Raw genomic sequence first — 16,519 nt, forward strand, 5'->3', positions numbered from 1 at the left:
TAGCTGACTAGTACAGTATTTCTAAAATAGCCCTTTGGATTGCCTTCAGAAAACTGGGAAAGGTATTATGTTTTGTAAGGGATTTGAGATTAATGTTTATGTGGCATTTCTAAGTTTAGAGGAGGGTTAGAATTTTTGCTTAATTATTCATAGATGTATGTATTAATATTTTTGTATAATGGCATAATAGTATTTTAATTTGAGGCTTATGCATGAAGTCGTATTCACATTACCTACTAATTGCCATTTTGCATGCAGATTGAAACAGAACAGTCTTTTGAGAGAGTTTATACAAGAGCATAACAACTTACTCTGACTTCTTGTCTTTAGCAGCCTAAATAATAGCACACCCCTAGGCAAGCTGTACAGCAGCTATTGGCAGAGTGATAATTTATGCCTACTTTTTTTTTTTTTTGTCTTGTTCTGGGACCTCTACAGCACACAGTGCTTTGTAACATGCTTTAAAAGAATGAACAGAGGTAATTTTTTAAAAAGTAAGGGAAAATGGGAAAAAAATGCTGGCCATATTTGTAGGGAATGATCATATAGGTAACAGACATTGCCAGTAGATTGCTACCTTAGTGAATGGATTCTGTAATTATGAGAGACTTGCACTCCAGACTTTCACAAACATGGTGTGTTTGTGTGTGTGACACCAAAACTGAGGAATTTAGACTTTTTAATAAGTCTTTTCATCAATCAGAATTTAAAGCTTTGTTTCTTTAACTTTAAGCTGTTTGTAAATGTATAATCTGAAGATCAAGCTCTCTTATTTGAGACTTATTAGATTTTGACACTTCATTTCTCTTAGGAACCCAGCATTCACAGCACATCCTAACTTCATCCCTTTTCTTTAATTATAAAGGCATTCAGCACTGCAAACTATGATCTTTTGTACATCTTCTCCATAATTACAACAAACTTTCTCGCCCTTCGGCTGACAAGCAACCTTACAGGTCTGTCAGGTTGTGGTGATAACATCTTATTCTATAACACCATATGAAAAGCTGTCCTTTGAGAATCAGAAGTGTACAATATGCACTGCTTCAATGTGTAAAGATAAGATTAAACTACAAGGAAGGCAATTAAATACTTAGATCATATTAATAAAAGCATTTCCTGTGTTTGTCCTGGTGTTATCATTGCCTACAACATTGAGCAGTGTATTTGTTTTGCTGACTAAAACATGACCTGAAAACTCATAAAGAGATTAAGGAACTATTGCTCAAAAAAGAAGGCCTAAACTACTTTTGTTCAAGGCATTTTTACCTTTGTTTAATGAGAAATTTCATACTTTAAGGGAAAAGAAAAAAACATCAATCTGTCTACAAACAACAAATCAGCATAAACTCCTTTTAGTTTTCCAGTTTCCAGTACAAACTGCAATCTCACTTACAGTTATGGTATCTGCCTTAAAAATAAATAAATAAATACTTGTGATTTCTAATATCTGTTATATTAGTCATATAGCTTCCAAAGCAACAGCAGCAAGGAACTATCAGGAATTCTCTCAGTTAAAAGTTTGAAGATTCTGATATAGTAGCCACAAACACGTTGCCTAGCAGTATTTCAGAAAATAAATAAAAATTTGGAAAAATGCAACTGCATATACTGAGAAAGTAACTCAAAGGAGAGGTAGAAACCTGAAAAGCTTAAGTATTGTTGGATGGAGCTACCCAGTTGTAACTTTGTCTAATACAAAAAGACAGCATGGCAAACTGAAGAAACATCTCCAGATATACTGCTTGATAAAGAAAAGGTAGCTGAATGTTTTCACTCACAACAGGAGGACAGATCTATGCTAAGACTGCTGTGTTCTTTCCAATATCCTAATGATGCTTCTGAGCACCAATCACAAACTGAAAAAAGTTGACGATTTGCATTAAGGATGTCTGCCTTGGGGAAACAAAGACCTATGGTTTTTCCATATTTCTTCCCATAGCAACTAGCACAAGTCCTGTTGACTATCATAGAGCAAATAATACTGAAAACATTGTTGAACCTCATTAGATTAATGTAGGCCCACTTCTGCCCAGGTCCCTCAGCAGGCCGTCCCATCCTTCTATTGTATTAACTGAAGCACATAGCTTGGTGTCATCAAACCTGCAGAGGGTGCTCTTGATACCATAGTCAATATCACTGATAAGATGTTGAAGAGCACAGCTCCCAAGACCTGTGGGATACCACTCATGAACAGCCACCATCTGGAAATAGAGTTGTTGACCACAATCCTATGGCTGTTCATGTTCAACCAATTTTTTATCTACAGAATAATCCAGCCTTCAAATCCATATTACTCCAATTTGGAGATAAGGGTGCTATGTGGGACCATGACAAAGGCCTTGCACAAACCCACATAGATGACATCAGTTGCCCTTATTTCATCCACCAGTTCTGTCAATCCACCATAGAAAGTAGTCAGGCACATTCTGCCCTTGGTGAAGCCATGCTGGCTGTCTTAGACAACCTCCACATCATGCATGTACCTTAGCATAGTTTCTGGGATTAACGTATATTTATGAATAAATGTTTATAAAATATTTAAGACCGTATATTAATCTCTAAGGGAAGCACTGTTCACAGTTTAATAACAACCAAAACTCTTTTGCATTATGTGGAATCAGCTAAGTAGAATGAAAAATGATTATGGATCAAAACATTTAATTCTTGGAAGGTAACATTTAGCTTTGTCAGATAATTAAAAATGAAAGTTTCAAATACATATGAGTACAATTGTTTCCAATGTGAAAGAAAGAGGAGCATGGTATTGTTCCAGTCATATCTAAATATTATGATATAATGAGAAAGAATTCTTATTTTTAAGAAAAAAATAAATACAATATATTGTTCTTTTATCACACAATGAAATTCAAGCTTCAGCACAGCCACTGTAGGCAATTAGCATGCTTACTAGGAATTTTGTAACATTTTTAATTCTGAGTTCTGCTCAACTAACAGGTTTTCTGTGCTTAAATCAAGCTGTATTTTTTTCTCCATCTTTTGTTCCCTAGATTCATGTAAGTGTTTCCCAAGCAACTACCTACTGACAAGCAATTACATCCAATTTCTTAATAGCAGAAAGCAGGAAGACTATACCTGCATGAAAAGTAAGATTTTAAATTGTTGCTTTTGTGGCAAGATTTTTAATATGTTGCACATAAATCCACATACACAATTACAGTCACAGTGTAGCCACATAATAACTTGATTAAAACTTTGATTAAAGGAATTAAAGTGAGAGAGACTGCAAAAGATACCTTCCTTAGATTTTCATTTCCATACATCAAGCAATGTTAATGCCAGAACTCTGCCAAGTCCATGCAGTGCTTCAGCACACTGACAACATCCCCATTAAAATTAGGGTCTTCAGTCTATATTAAGCACAGTCCTGTGGTAAAGGACAGGAGATTGCTTTGGTGAGCTCTAGCATGGCTGGTATTCCCCTAATGAGGACCACATGCTATCTTCCAGAGCCCAGGATCACCTGGAGGATTCATCAGGCCCTTGAAGTCACTTGACCTCCTACTTTGCTGTAGCTCACCTTCCGTAACTCACAAAAATGAACGTAGTCCAGCAAAAATTTTTATTCATTACTTCAAACTCACTTCCATTTCTATTTTGCTTGCTGTGCTGACAACATACAGACCTCTACAAAGAGATTTTGTATCACTGGGCATGAAGTTGCTGCACTTATGAACTAAAAAAACATCAACCACTTTGAGAACATAGAATTTCAAAGCTTAAATGGGATTCCAGGTATGCAAATGAAGAACAATAACAAGTTGATTAGTTAATTAATATTTCTTCAGAGGGTAAGTTGAGTACAGAATGTGTTAGACAAAAAATCATTTTGGAGAAAGGCAGGGTGTAGATAAAGATTTCTTCATACTGAGCAGGAAAAACATTTTGAACAGTATAAAGTCAACATTAAAAAAATATTTTAATAAAAGCATAGAATGGTTTCAGTTTGAATGAAACTAAGATTATCTAATTCCAACATACCTGCTATGGACAAGAAGACCTTTCCATAGAATTTATTTTCAAAAACAGAGTAGAAAGTACTCACTATTTAGGGCTTTTGTTGAGAGCAAGCTCATTTAGTGCAGTCTGTGCAAGAAATCTAAATGCTTGTAGAATATTAACAATGAATACAGCATTCAAATCTAAGCATTTGTTTCATGCAAACAGAAGCTAGATGTCTGATTGCTTACTACCCTTTGGAAGCCCAGCAAGCCCACAGCCATGTATCACCTGGTTTCTGGATGCCATTTTAAGAATAATTGCTACCTTGGCTTTGTTTATTTAGAAGAGTGTAATTTAGATCCTTCCAGTTTTCATTTGAATATAAACTTCAAAATGAAAATTAATCACGGGGTTTATAAGGCTGCAAGACTATTTTTCCGGAAAATTATTGTGTATTCATGGTTTCCCTCACTTCCTGTTAACTTAAGTTGCTTATTCAAGATGGAGGTTAACAAATAATCTCCAGGGACACCCCAGTATTTAAAGGTCATTTGAGAATATCTGATTGGAATGACTATAACTGAGATTAGTTCTCTACTGCAAGAAATAAAATGAAAAGGGCAAGTTGTTCAGGAATATAAAGGAGAAATGCCTGAGAGTATTTGCCTTATTTCTGGACAAAGCAGTGCAGACTCTCATAGGATCTGATGTAGAGAATCTGTGAGAATTATTAAACGATAGCTTTTAGATCAATTTTCTCTCATTCACAACATATATTTAAGACCAGGGTTTGTTTCACTGCTTTTAGAGGTGTGAAGTTTTGTTTGTTTGTTTGTTTTGGTTTTTGTTGTTGTTGTTAGTTTGTTTTTTGTTTATGTTTTTGTTTGTTTTTGAAAATACTAGAAGAGGCTGTATGCACAAGCCTCATATAAAGAAAGATTTTTATGAGTAATTCCAGTCACAATGAGGAAATGAGAATGTGCATAACATAATATATGACTACACTTATATACTATAAAGCCTGAACAAATAAGCTGTTAATTTTGTTAATTTTTCTCTTGCATCCTTTTTATTTTTTTATTTTATTTTATTTTTGGTGGGGAGGTTTATATTCTGCCAGCTATTATCTTGAGAAAAATTGTAATTGATAGGTTCATTTTCATTTATGCCTAAGGAATTTTCACATTATTGTAAGCTGGAAAATATTAGATAATTAACACTGGTGATAAAACTGCATTCACACTGATTATCCTGTTCCACGTATATGCTTAATTGTCAACATTGCAATAGCTTTAACTGCAAATAGACATCGTCCATTAGCCAACCAGACTGCTCAATGAGAAAAACACAGTCATTCTAGCTGTTATTTGGAGGATGAGAAGAGCATAATTACCATTTAAATAGGCAGCTTTACTTTTCTTATCCACTTGGATTCTCCCCACTGGTTCTGCCCCCCTTGTATTTGTTTTCAGTGTTTTCAGCCAAGGAAACAATATTACTTACAATAACAGTGATACTGAAGTCTTCCAATGTGCTGTCCATCCAGAACTCTATTATTTTGTTAAGATAGAACAGAAATGTGTTAATTTCCATTTCTGGAACAAAGGAAACAAGAACAGAGAGGAGTAATTTTGCCAGGTGGTTGACAGCATATATTCTGAGTTATTTGACAAACGTTATTAAAGAGGACTGAAGGAAAGAGAAAATACACTTCCCAGATCTACACAGAAAATAAATCTTTACTACATGGGTCATGTTTGGCTAAAGCACTGTTCCTTCTGTCTTTGATTCTGGTTGCTAACATCAGATGAAAAACAAGATCTGTAGAGCTCCCTGTGATCTGTTTGTGCGCACGTTTTCTGATGGGATATCCATTTATTCAATAGGATTGGTGGCAAGTAGAGGAAATCTTCCGGCAGAGAAGCTGACAAAAGATTTATATCTTTCCTACCTCTATGGAATCTCCCCCTACACACAAATGCTGTTTGAAATTTTGACAGTAATTTCTTTATTGTAGGACCCCCTTCACATCTCAGAAGTCTGACCTGACTTCAGCTACCTGGAAAGTCCCAACAGAAACTGAACCAGTCTCCTAAGCATTAAACAGTTTCGCCCCCAAGCATCCAGTCCTAGTCCCTCTGCAGGTTCCATTTAATGACAGAATTATATTCCAAGCTATTGGGCATTTGTGTTCACTCAGTCTAGTGTTTCAGCCTTCTCAATCTATCATCAGTGTTATTTCCCCAGATGGTTGTTTCATATTTTATTAGAAATGACAGCTCTATTATTAACAAGAAAAAAATATATATAGCATGAAAGAAAAATACAACTACTAGCTATAAGAGCCAGGTGCTGAAGAATGTGAAAGTTTTATCTAGTGACACATAGGTAATGGTTGGATCTGTAAAGTATTTTTTACTTGAATGGTTTATTAAAACTGACACTGGTACCACAATTACTAACAATTATTTTGTCAAGAATGTTGATTCCCTTGAAAATGAGGAAGCCCATAGGAAAAAAAAAAAAATACATAAAACTTAAAAGCAGCTAAAACCCACTTTACTAGGGGTCACCTTGGTTCTCAAGACATTTGTAAAGATTTAAGATTTTTCTCTTCAGATTAGTATTTCAGATTGATCACTGCTATGAATCACTAAAATAAATAACATCTTTCTTATGGTAGCTTGTGTGAAATTAGTTCATAAGCTGGGATCTCTAGTGACCAGATGTCCCTATCAAAACATCATCATCATATCTACTGTTGGCCAGCAGATCATACTGCTTACATCACAAATCAAAAAGCAATCCACTGGGGAATTGCAATGGGATAAGCCAGACATGCATTCCATCCTCTTTTTATTAACTTTTCTATTATTAGAATAACAACTGATTATAAACACATCTTCATTTTAAAGTTAACTTGAATGTATCCCTAGCTCACTTGATCTAGATGTAAACTGGAGCTTACATCTGGATACATAACTCTCACCCTTTAATACAATGTTCACTGATCAAAATAGTGAAGAAAATAATTCTGTCGAGGAGTTCTGCATGCACTGAACATCACGAATCTTAAAATACCTCCTTCCCATCCTGGGTACAGAAATATAGCAACCCCTCATCAGCCCTCTGCAAAAGAATTCATCTCATCATTTGTGGGGGTTTTTTTTGGTGTTTTTTTTACAGTATGACCCAGAGTTGCATTTCTGATCCTAATATCTAATGATGTAGCATATGCACATCAAAAGTAAACTGCTTAGGTTATATTAGATCATTGCACTGGTGGTGACCTGCCTCATTGCATTATCTCCAACAAACCATGGAATATCAGACTTTGAATAAATGCCTGGAAACCCTAGACAAATCAGAAGAGTTCTTCATGTTTTGCTTGGAAAAAAATGTATTTGCTGAAATGATGAGGATGTCCAGTAAAACTAAGAATATAGCAAACTTATTTCATACTTTACCTTCAAAATGAAATGGGCATAATCATCCATATCAAATTACTAACGCAGCTAGACTTTCCCTATGGGAAGGTTTCAGAATTCATAATTCAGAAGAGTGCATTCACATGAGCTATATTAGCATAACTATTGCAATAAAACCATAATAATAGGAGAATACCAATATATCTGCTTATCTAGTGAGCTTGCAAAGAAGCTGTGCTAATGAGTGAGAAAGTACTATTCAAATGGAACAACTTAAGTGCTATTTCATACTGTGCCTTTTCGTACTTCAGAGTACACTAACACAAGAGAAGCAACTTAAAAACAAATCGCAGCCATTTTAACTTGGGCGATGACACATTTTGAGTCATTCCATTTTTCCTTTCAATGATAATATACTATGTTCAGGTTTATGTTTCCATTTTAACTTTCCCCATTTTTTCATAGATATAACACAATGGATGGGAATCAGCCTGACTTACAAGCTTCATGATTTTCATTTCATTAACTAAGCCTTCTCCAATGTTTTTGAATAGACTGTTATCAATTTCAATATTCCTTTTGGTAATACAAGGACTGGGGGCAAAGAAGGGGGAACATAAAATAAGAAAACCAACCACACGAAAACATAGACCATGCATATATTTAAAACAAGTTTTTCTGACTCGATTTGGAAATATCGATAGAGAATCCAACATACCCCAGTGCTCCTGATAACTTCCCCTCATACATTTTATATTTAGCATCCAATCTGAATTTGTATCATTCCAGCTCTCAGTCAATCACTGTTTCAACATTTTCTACTGGATCTTAAAAAAACTCACTTGAGTTATATACTGTAAATAAGTTATCATCTAAAAATTAAAGTCTCTGATTTCATAAGCATGTTCTCTGTTCCACAAATTGTTTTAAGGGATGAGAAAATAGATAGTTCAAAATAACCTTTTTCTACTCTGCACATTTTCTGATGTTGCTATCATTAACGCTGCTTATAGAAATTCGTTCTATTTTTCTCTCTACCTAAAACAACAAACACACTTGAATTATCTCCACCTCGACAAAGGCAGGCAGCCAAAGATCATATTATATGCATATGCCACTGAATTGTTGTATATGCACAACACAAGAGATTCAGGTATCTGAGAATTTGATTATGCCAACCAAGGACATTAAACTAGGCCACAGCCTTGTTAGCATTCAACACTTCCACTTGCTCATAAGAACAACCTAGAGACTCGAGATCAAACAAACAAGATTCCGCAGACACACAATCAAAGCTGAGGTGCTTCTCGTGACCACAATGAAACTACCACAGGCGACATACTAATATTTTAAAGCACCTCTCACTACAGTCAAAAATCTAATTTAATACCTCCATGTTGTACTTTTATAACATTATCTGAAAATTTTCCTGAAAGTAGACAAGAAAAAACTGCAACTTTTCAAAGCAGAAAATCTAAACTTCAAAGTACATAATTATGAAAAGAAGCATAAACTAGATCAGGCTTAATTCACATAGGCCATGCTTAGAAAGCCTTGAAAAAGCCAAGTGGCTTTCCCATTTGGAGATCTGAAGTACCAATTTAGTGACTAATGTACGTGGAAGATACTGAAAACACTGACTCCTGTAGATCAGGATTTCAAAAGCATTTTAAGAAGATGGCAGCTAACAAAACTGAGTCACACAGACACTAGGTAAAAAGCAGCATCCATCCAAACTATCCATGTGTATTATTCTTAGGAAATACTACAAATGTTGCATATATGCCAGGCTTCCTGAAGCAGACTATGGCAGGTCTTGCAGTCTTTCCAGAGAATATAAACCACTGAGTATTTAAAAGCATTCATTAATCCTAAGTGCCTTGTTTACTGGTTGCTCAGCACATAGTAAAACAAGTTTGCAGAAGTTTCAGAACTTATCTTGGACAAATAGCAAAGGATTGCAATGCCTGCAGAGACATACTTCTGCAAGAAGTCCGAAGAATACTTTCTGCTGAACATTAAGGTTTGGTCTACATAGATGTTTTCCTGTAAGAAGATTTATTAGGAATACAGTTCCTCAGGATATGAACAGAAATGTTCTTTCAGATATATCTGGAGCAACTTAAAGGCATTATTTCCAGTTGGTAGGTGAGCAACAGCTTTATAATTTACTTCAGGATAAGTCTGCTGGCTTATTCCAACTGCTCAAAGCGTCACAGGTTGCTAAGTTTACTTTGGTGGATTATGGAGCACAACCACACAAAGGTTAGCAGACAGTTTTGAAAAGGCAGCAGAGGACTGATCATCTTTTTTGTCCGATACGTTGCTGAGTGCACAACGAAAGGTCTGAGCCAATAAAGCCGGTTCTGATTTCAGAAGATTAAAGTGCTTTCCCCACCTGTGCCATGAAGACAAATGTACTCAACTACTTTGGACAAAGTAGTAGCCACTGGACACTGCAGTAATTTCTATACCATATTTTTCTGCAGCTTTTCTGTTGATGATATTCACTTGCCATACTGGAAGATTATAGACCAACTAACCATACCCTTGCAACATTATAACCTTGCCCAACACGTCTCTTGTCCTCATATCATTTTAAACAAACCTGCCGTAGTACACTGAGAGTTCTGAGTTAGAATACTGCTCTGATGAGTGTTGATGGGCTGGATGAGTTCTTGACATTATTTGGAGAGCAAGATGGATTTGCAACAGTACATTGAAATATGAGCTTAATAAAGAAAACAGCAATTGTGTGCCTGTAATTTCACTGATTACAAAACACAGCTCACAGCTCTCCAAATTACAGTTTATAGAGATGGTATCCTGAATTTTTAATCCCTGTGATTCTAAGCATCCATTCACACGAAATGTTTCTCCACAGCAGAATATGAATTCCTCAGTATTTGTTTTACATAGTCTTAAAAAAAGTCAAACTTCTTTTTCACTAAAAGCCATGGTTTTTAGAATAATTCCCTCTATGGGAGGCTGAAAGTGCCAGTTTCAGTCTGTCAGAACCATATCCTGTTCTACCATGCTGGACTTACACAGGACAATCTCATGAACCTGTTAAGTAAACAACAACAACCAAAATACCTGGTGCTATACAACAGTATAAGTTTAGTAAAAGGATTGTCCAGGACTGAATTAAGGAGAAAGCAGCTGAGAAGTAACACTGCATTTTGCCACAATAGTAGAGTTAAAAACTTACTCAAGAAATCTGAGCCTGTATTTCATTATCTGAAGTCTCAAATACATTACGTTCTAGAGTTAATGCATATTGTTGTACAAGCATTGTTCTTCAAGTTTGTTTGCTTGAAAGGAGACAGGGCAGCAGTATTAAGAAGAAAGCTCTTTACATTTTACTTGCAACTGCAAGCTACAAACCAAAACAAACATGTGGAATTCTGACAGTTAAAGTACTTTTGTTGTTTTTAAAATCACACACCTGTGGACAGATGAAAGCCTTTTCTCTGCCAGGAAGATTTGTCTCATATATACATGTGACAGATACAAAGACTTATTTTCCATGCTTCACTCCATCATGTATGGTGGCCAAAGAAGTTACAAGGTGACATCAGTCTAAAAAGCTAGAAAGTTATGAATACATTGGTAGAAATTCCCTTAGTCTTGAAGTATAATTTGTCTTATTAGTTTAAATAATTGCTATGAATAAAGATTTTACATTTTTTCCTCAGCATAAACCCATGATGTTACTGAAAGACATGGTTGTCTTTTATGTTCACCTGCACTGTTCCTTCTTTCCTCCTAGGAGGGAAAAAACCAAAAGAGAGAAAGAAAGACAAAACAAACAACATAGACACCATATTTTTCTGCAAATAAAAGGGGAAAAAATTTCTTGTACTTATCCCAGGGAACATACTTACTCTCAGATATCCATGAGTTAGAAATAGCCAGCTTGGTCCCACCTCAGCAAGAAGCTAGACTGAGCTGCTTGCAAGAGCCGTAAGAAAAATCACACTTCAGTAAGTACCTTTTAATAATCTTTCTACCCTTTTTCTTTCCTTGGCAATTGTCTTAACACTTTCTACAGACTATTATGGAACCCTATCAAGTACTTTACCTGCATTAGTGAGGTTTTCTCACCATTGAGGAAGAAAGTAATTATTAAAATTATCAAGGAGAAATCATCTATAGAGACTGTATGTAAAGAGTAGATTATCTCCATTAGATGACTTCTTAGTATTAGATTTTTACTACCATTTTCTGAGTTCTAACATGAAGATAGGCAGAACAATTAAAAGCCTTTACTATCCAACACAAAACAGAGATCATACTTCAAAACCACAGTCATTTCTTAGTTACATGGCTGTATACACAAAATAGTCATGCACACCAATTTCAGGTAGGGGACATTAGTCAAGGGAAAGGAGGTACTTTCTTACAGGTCCAAAGTCCTGCATTTTGATTCCTCTTTCAGGACAAAATAAGAATTTTCCATCCCTATTCTCTTTTGCAGAATTCCTTATTAAAATCTGTTCTACTATAATTCTTGGGACAATAAAGTTCTATTAAGATTAGATGCATTGTTTCAATTTTGAGACTTGCTCAGTCTCTAAGCTCAGTTCAATCCTTGGTCTTTCCACTGAGAAATTTTCTAGTTTTAAAAATATTTTATCATAATTTTCTAAATATATCCCCAAATTATACTTATTACAACATGAAAAACAGGTATAAGATTTCAGTAAAATATACAAAAAATCTTCCATGCCAATAAGTATTCTGTCCCACACCATACTAGCAATCCAGCCAGGCACAGCTGTTCTAGTATCCATCTTCGTCACCACTCTCTTTGCTGCCTGTACAACCACTCCCCCACCCATCTACTTATTAAATGCACTCATTAACTCCTCATCTGTAGCTTGTTAACACAGCTCCTACTACAATTGCAAATATAGTTCCTGTTCTAAACAACACAAGATTTTATTTTGCAGACTCAGTCATCATTAACTCAAACCAACAATTCAGCCAGAAGAAACAACAGACTTAGTGAACCCCAGAGCAACAGTTACCAAAGCAAAATTTCAGAAATGTCTTGAAAGTTACAAAACAGATAACAAAGATCTACTTGTATAATGCTGCTTAGCTGTATAACTTCTAAAAGGACCAAACATCTTTTTCTCACATGGTGGAATTCAGTTCCTTGCATCCATGTCAGACACCAACATGTCAGACTGCCCCTCTGCTGCCAGCTGTCACACAGCAACATCACATAAAGGAATACTGGTGGGAAGGTTCAACCTCCGTGCCACACCATCAACATCTGCCTCTGGCACTGAAGGTTAACATCATAAAATAGGAGGCATTTCTTTCAGAGCAGCCCTTGTACATATGTGGCCATTCCCATAATACAGAGTTCTTATGACAGAAAAAAACAATGACACTGTGCATCTCAAAGTAATTCTGTTGTATGCTAACTCACTTTCCACCCACATTGCTTATGCAATCCATCCCATTTATGAAGAAGAATTTATACTTCTTAGCTGAGTAAATGAAATCGAAGACTAGCAGCAATCCCAGGCAATCAGAAATTTTCATACTTGTTACACACTCTATAAAGTAGACATTAGATAGAATTAATTAATATTCAGCATATCTCAGCATCACATGGTCCTTCATTTCCTTTCTAGCACACGCACATTCATTTTGCTTTATCTACCTGTTGCTTTATTAATTTGCAATATAGCTTATCTTATTCACTTATTGCATGAGAAGATTAACAAAGAGAATATGTGCCAATAAAGATACACGGCAGCCTATTTCACCTTTGTATTACTTTTATACACATTGCCATGTACCTATTAAGATAGAACAACTCTGCTCCCAAGTATTTCCTCCGAGTTCTTTCCCTCTCCATCTCTCTAGGCTCAATTAATCTGACTTGTACTGTAAAGTTACCTGTTGCCCATCATCAGTTCAAGAAATAAAACGAGTTTAATTGCAAAATGGGAACCAAGCAACATTTATGGCAGCACCATCAGAGGAGGTGTGTCTGAAAAAGTGATGGGAGCTCATGGCTTAAATCCTGCTTCAAACATTCAAAATGCAGCTCTCTCCTGCTTATCCAGGGAGTTAGACTATTTAAACACTGGCTTTGATAGTCGACAATTGCACTTGCAGAGAAAATCTGTATGCATAAGTGCACATTACGACCAAGATCATGTGTCAAAATCATTTTTCAGCAGTTTTCTTGTATTTTCTGTGTATCAATCACCCTTTTTGAAAAAAGGAAGCCTTCCTCCCAGGCCTTTCACAGAGAAACAAACCCTCTTAGACATCCCTCACTTTCAGATTACGTGAAGAGTGATGTATGCCCCTGTTGTGAATATTCCAGATTATCTCAAAAATATGGGGCAATAGATAGAACATGAATGACAGCAGGCCTGCAGTCAGCACACTTAGAGGAAAACGTGGATGGAGGAGACAAAGTAATAGCAGTAAATCAAAGTGTTCTGGCTTTCCTGGATTTCTGTGTAACATGAGGTACATCACAGCTGAGACTGGAGTGGAACCTGAGTAAACTTGAGTTAGATTTTTAATGCACTTTTAGAACTTAGTGTTTCATTTTCCAGAAGACATTAAACATAGTAAATTTGTAAAAGATCTCGAAAAGGCTAAACTGGGATTAGCTGATAGACCAGGCTCCCTCAGATCAAAACAAAATTCAAGCACACACTGTTTCTGGGGAGGAGCAAAGATCAGTCAGTGACATTCTGTGTATTATTTCCTCTTATCAGGGAGATGGGGAAATTCAAGTCAGTGTTTACATATCCTTCATACTAGTGCTAATGAGTGCTAGGAGCATCTCTGGAGAAAGTCGACCTTTTAACTTTCTTTTGTTCATGTGTGAGATTCTTAAAAAAGCACTAGAGTTCTTCAGTAATCAAATATTTAAACATTGGAGTACCAAGATGTTGAATAGGTTCAACACAGCAAAGTGCAAGGTTTTGCATTTGGGCCGGAAGAACCCCAGGGACCTGTACAGGCTGGGAGGAGTGGTCCTTGAGAGCAGCTCAGCAGAGAAGGACCTGGGGGTTCCGATGGACGAAAGACTCAACATGAGTCAGCAGTGCACTCTGGCAGCCCAGAAAGCGAATGGGATCCTAGGCTCCATCAGGAGAGGGGTGGTCAGCAGCGATAGGGAGGTGATTGTCCCTCTCTACTCAGCTCTTGTGAGGCCGCATCTGGAGTACTGTGTCCAGATGTGGAGCCCTCAGTACAAAAAAGACATTGAGATTCTGGAAAGGGTCCAGAGGAGGGCCAGGAAAATGATCGGGGGGCTGGAGCACCTCCCCTATGAGGACAGGCTGAGGGAGTTGGGCTTGTTCAGCCTAAAGAAGAGAAGGTTGCGGGGTGACCTCATTGCAGCCTTTCAATACCTGAAGGGAACTTACTCCCAGGAGGGGAGTAAACTCTTTGAAAGGGCTGACAATAGCAGGACATGGGGAAATGGTTTTAAGTTAAAAGATGGAAGATTTAGGTTCGATGTTAGGGGGAAGTTCTTTACTAGGAGAGTGGTTAGGCCCTGGAACAGGCTGCCCAAGGAGGTTGTGGATGCCCCGTCCTTGGAGGTGTTCAGGACCAGGTTGGACGGGGCCATGGGCAACCTGATCTAGTAAAGGTGTATGTTTGGTGGCCCTGCCAGGCAGGGGGTTGGAACTACATGATCCTTGAGGTCCCTTCCAACCCGGGTCATTCTGTGATTCTGTGAAAAAGGTTACTTTATGGTTTTACATTTTGTTAAATAATAAATAGTTCTGTATGTGTTAAGGCACAGTGGTCACCTGTGGATACGAACACATGGTATATATTAATTTCAAACAACATCTACTTAAATATGAATAATTAAATTATACATAAGAGAATTGTTGCTAATATAAACTGAGACACTACTCTTGACCTTTTAGATGAATAGAATTTGCTCATAGTGAAATCTTTGAGATCAAGCTCAATTAATTGAACTGGCTACTTATAAGGCTTCAAAGGAGAAAAGAGTCAAGTGTATTTAAAACATTATATATATATATATATAATATATACACAGTTATCTCTGAAACATTTATATAGTTAGTATGATATTCCAAAAATACAGAATTTTTTTTTCTCTTCCATATAGGCATTTATTATTCAGGCTGTCACAGCTATGCATTTTGTCATATCTACCATGGAACTATTTGTTCAGTTGGAAAGACCAAATACAGCTTTAAAATCTGTTGTACAGTACTTCAGCTATTCCTACGGATACCACAGGGTGGGAGCGACTCAGCATGTCTGAACATCTTGCCTATCTTTTTTTTCTCCCCTCCAGCACATTGACCATTTCCATTGTCTCCGCCCTTGGAGATGTCTCAACAAATAAAATCAAGAAAAGTCTGACACATGCTCCCATCAAAGTCTGGCTCACAGTCCCTGCTAGCCAGAAAACCCCTCAGGATAAAGCATTGGTGACACCTCTGTGCAACACTACATAGCCCCTCACTCAGAACTTTGCCTAAAGCTGACAGCTCCAATTGTGCAAGCAGAAAATATTTTATAGCCAAAAAACTTATCAGAGGTAGTGTTAGCTTTGCATGCAGAAGGCTAAGTAGGATATTCAGAGTGACAACAGAGTGACAGTTAAGTATAAAATAAAGATAATGAGTGGATAAAGGATAAAGTTAATTTACATCTGTGTAATGCAAGGAACAGATTCATTGTGGTATCGTAACTCAAAGGACCAGGCATAACTTCTGCCACACGGTTAGAGGTGGTTATTTTAAATGAGAACAAGAACCCTAGAACAATAATAACAAAATAATATATAACGCGACATGAAACAGCTACACTTCAAGAAATGTATCACATTTTACCAAGGTTACTTAAAGCAGCTCAACCACTGATAACCCAAATTTCTGCAAAAATCTCCATCACAGAACAAACTAGCAGCAAATGATCTATGCTGAAATCCCGACTCAACAGCTCAGAACCTCAGCAGCATCTCCTCTAGCTCATTTCCTTCCTTACTATTTATTAATATAGTACATGCAAAAAACTACATGGGTCTGATTTGATTGCCTTTATATGCAAAATTCCACAAAACACTAAAGAGAGCAAAGATAGAAACATGC

Source organism: Coturnix japonica, chromosome 14 (genome assembly GCF_054131305.1).
Source record: "Coturnix japonica strain WE chromosome 14, WE-NBRP24, whole genome shotgun sequence".
Taxonomy (NCBI): domain Eukaryota; kingdom Metazoa; phylum Chordata; class Aves; order Galliformes; family Phasianidae; genus Coturnix; species Coturnix japonica.